This window comes from Gossypium arboreum, chromosome 11 (genome assembly GCF_025698485.1).
Source record: "Gossypium arboreum isolate Shixiya-1 chromosome 11, ASM2569848v2, whole genome shotgun sequence".
Lineage (NCBI taxonomy): Eukaryota > Viridiplantae > Streptophyta > Magnoliopsida > Malvales > Malvaceae > Gossypium > Gossypium arboreum.
In genome coordinates, this window is record NC_069080.1 from 107109108 (window position 1) to 107113471 (window position 4364).

General features: G+C 31.6%; 1 long non-coding RNA gene across 1 annotated transcript; it reads left to right on the forward strand.

The window, feature by feature from the left end:
• The first annotated feature begins 276 nt into the window (after positions 1-276).
• LOC128284118 (uncharacterized) lies at positions 277-1355 on the forward strand. The gene is made up of 2 exons (XR_008274435.1): positions 277-383; positions 1163-1355. It is a non-coding gene; the product is annotated as an uncharacterized LOC128284118 (long non-coding RNA).
• Positions 1356-4364: the final 3009 nt, after the last annotated feature.

Below are 4364 nucleotides of genomic sequence, written 5' to 3' on the forward strand. Positions count from 1 at the left end.
TTGGAGTTTCGTAGCTCTAGTTATAAATGATTTAGTGACTGTTACTCAGGAAGACAGCTTGCAGTGAAATTATGATTATGTGGTAAACATTGACAAAAATTTGTTAATGAGTTACTTATTGTTTTCTTATAAGCTTACTATGATCTGTAGGTGTGGTTGGCCGAATATTGTAAGGGGTTAATACGTAGTTTGTATTTGAATAGTTAGATTAACGTGTTAGTAATCCAATTGTAGGCGGTTCGTGTGTGGATTTCGTCAGCATATCGTCGCAAACAGGTGTGTAACTAACACCCTCTTTCTTAGTCTGGATCGGCAAAAGTCGAAAAGCCGAAATGCCGAAAACCGGTATTTTGTAGATTTGCGAGTGTGCGAATGCTCGTGAGGTAAATCGATTAATGTTTTTGGTAAACTGCAAAATTTGGATTGCAAAGTGCATGATTTCTGTGCCCTCGATATTTTTGGGCTTAATGGGCCAAAATTGGAATGATGGGCCAACGGGCCCAATTCGGTAAGAACCCTCGGTAGTGATTCTGTTAGTACGTGAAAGGTAGGAATATGCATGAAAAACCCTAAAATAGATAAATTACTGAAATATCTTTAAAAGTGGAAAATTTACTGTTTTATCCTTAGGAGATAAATTACCGAAATACCCCTAGGGTTAAATTGACCTAAATGCATGTTTGACTGTTGTTATTTCCTGCATGCCATGTTGTTATTATCTGATGCATGGGACTAGGATATTGACGGAGGAAGTACTGAAAGTGGCTTGTCCACGTCTTGGAGGCTTTGCCTCAATTTATCGTTAATCGAGCGATAAGGTCAAGCAATCGTGGAGTGTTGGGTGGGTGGGTTGAGCTATTCCCCACATGGAGTGTATGGCTGGTACGGGTGGAGTGTAGTGGTTGGTGGGTTGAGTAGTCTCTCCAAATGGGCTTGCATATGTTATTGATGTTGCATGTATTTTGAAATGGGCCTATGGGCCATATTGTTATCTGAATAAGGGCTAAGGCCCGCTTATTGTAATCTGAAAAGGGCTCGCCCAAGACCACTGTTACCTGAATGGGCTTAGGCCCAATAGGCTTGAGCTGACTTGGGCTTTGAATGGGTTTTCCTTACACACTGAGTTTCCCCAAACTCACCCATTTTATTTTCATCCACGCAGGAAATCCCCAACCATAGTGGGCTTGGAGCTGTGAGGGAATTCGGAGTGGCCACCCGTTCTGAAAGTTTGATTTTCTTCTTGTGAACTGGACATCCTTTTATTTACGTTTGAAGTTTTGGGTTTTTAAATGTAATAAGGCCGCTTAATTATTTTTAATGGTTTTAATATGTATTACTAAGATAGGTATTACTTATTTTAACTGTTGAAATTGGATAGCTTTAGGGCACGTTTTCAAAAACAACAGTTGATTTCAAAATAACACGACAACAAGCAAAGCTTCCGAAATGAAAGTATTTTCCAAAATTAATCACTTTTCCTAAAAATAACTTAATCAAATCGGTTTCCTAGAAATATCCATGATGTTAAGGTGTGGCAATGGCGGTATGCATGTCTAGGATTGGATCCGAAGGGAGCTTGGTACTTAAGCAGTCCGATGGACTCACCACCTCTTTTCCGGTTTCCTACCTGGTGCACAGCTTCTATTCACTTTAACCTATAATGAAATTATATTTTAAAACACGAAGTAGGTTTTTCTGGATCAAGAATATAAAATGTTTTTAATGCTTCGATGTGGCATGTCGGATCCAGCCATAACGTCTGGGCCAGGTTTGGGGTGCTACACAAAATAAATTCGGTGTGAGAGAGTATGAGGGTGGAAAAATTCTCCAAAATTCATAACCTTTTATAAGCATTTAGTATGGTGGAGTTTTGGAAAAATATAGATTATGTTAGTTGAGGAAAAATAATTTTGTGCTAGGCAATCCAAATATTCCATGTTCCCCACATCAATTGGGTGAACCCCATCCACATTGAAGTTGGACTTCCACCTAAATTTAATCATTCTATCTTTTCTTGAGATGAAGGTTCCTATATATAAACACATCTCAAACTTGGAATTTAACTAATGTGGGATCTAAATTTTTCTTTTTATTAACAAATATATCCAAATACCTTACTTTAAGTATCAATTTCTCATTCATCACTCAACCATTTTGAGCATATGATATACTATTGTAAAGATCTCATGGAGTAGAATATGAAACCATAATTTTATGATTTAACTCTCCACTTTTACCTATTGAGAATATAGGCTCAAAATTCCCATAAAATGCAATTTTTCCAGCAATAACTTTGTACTATCAAGTAATAATATATATATATTTAGAAAATGAGATTAATTTTTATATTCTTAGTTCTCCAGGTTCCAGCTATTAGGATTTGTCTGGATCGTCATTTACCAGATTTAGGACTTCTACAAGGATTTGTTTTGTACCCAGCGAAGCTATTACCATCTTGTTTGCTGAAGATCAGTATCCCAGCATTCATAAATTGGATCAAATCTGAATTTCGGCATTGAATAAATTCCAACAATGCAGGTATGACCCCAGCTTTTACGAACATGGAATTAACTAGGCAATTGCAAAGCTGGTATTTAATGTCTTCTTTACCTTTGTTTTGGTCTTTTTATTTGGTCATGATGATTCTCACATTTTAACTGCTAATTTGGTTGTCATTTATGTTCACTTAACGTGATGTGATCAGCTGGTATTTAATGTCTTCTTTACCTATCCTTTTGATGAAGCTGCAACAATTGCTATATCTACTGTCAAAAACTTTGCAGATGGCATTAAAGAGGTGATGATTTCTCTTTTTTGGCTTCATAATCTTGCACTCAATGACTGTTGATTGCTATATCCTTTTGGTTTTATCCATGAAAAGTTTGTTTTCCTTGTTTCAGTTCATGGGAAGAAGAGGTAATTAATTATCTTTATCAACTTATCTGATTTTAGTGTAAATTTACTAGCTTGATTCCATTGTATACAGGAGAAAGGATTGTATTTGTCATTATGTTATTAAAAAGGGATAAGAGTGATGGGGATTATAGTTTTATATGATCATTTCTCTTGTACCAAGGCTACAAACTATGAATTAAGAGACCAACTACAACTATGTGGTTCGGAAATATTGTATCTAATTTTAATATTTCATTAACTTTATTATTTTTCAATATTGTATCTTTTGATGTTATGTTTTTATTATTTGATATATATATATATGATTATGTATGAATATACATTATTAATATAAAATATTTCCTTTCTTACTTTATTTTCTTCGTATTTTTATTAGTTTCTTTTATGAATTGTATTTTAATATTTCAATTTTAAAATATAATTTCTAAAAACAATAAAAATTCAAATAGAAAATTGTCTAAAATAATTTCTAAAATTTAAAGCTAACTTTTATTGATGGTTAAAATTGCCGCCAAAAATATTTACATATAGTTAAGAAGCATCTAATGATACTACTTTTATTGGCGCGTTATTTCTTCGACAAAAGCTAAAAGAGTTTTCCTTATAAGATGAAACTTCCTTACGGTTATATTTTCGTCGAGGAAGCATTTTTTCCGTCAGTATAAGATTTAAAGTGCTACACCGACCATTTTTGGTATTTAGCGATGAATTTCTGACTGTTAGCAAATTGCAATTTATTTTGTAGTGAGCCAAATATTCCCTTAAAATATCTCCTAAAATTTTAGAATTGTTTTAAAATTTTAATTTTGGAATTTTAAAAGTAGTGAAACTCATCTTTTAAAATACCTCATCCAAATACATTTTTAGAGTTATTAAATTTCACAAATAAAATTTAAAGGACAATACTTACCCTTTTAAATGATAATACATTGTAAATATAATTTTCTATCTACTGTGTAATAAATACTAACCTAAATGTATATTTACCATTATAAAATGTTTGATTTTGTTGATATCATAACTTAATTGAATCTCAATCCAATTAGAAAAAGATTAAAAAACCAAAAGAATTAAAGATAGCAAATTTATTATAAGGTATTTATATTTCTCAACTATTTTATATATTTTTAAATTTAATAGCTCAAATTACCATGTTAAAAGAAATTTAAAATGGATGGATGAGAGATTTAATATTGAGTGGGGTTCAAATTTTATTATTTATATTATATATTTATATAATTTTTATTTATTCGAAGTCGTAAGATTTAATAAAATTATTTATTGATTTTGGTTTTATAAGATAATTTGACATTAATTCGATAAAAATTAATTAAGAATATATTTTAAAAAGTAATAAATATTATTATAATATTTATATAAATCTTTCTTAAAATTCTAAAATAAAATGTCAAGGAGTGAACCAAAGACTAATGAAAAGATATCACATA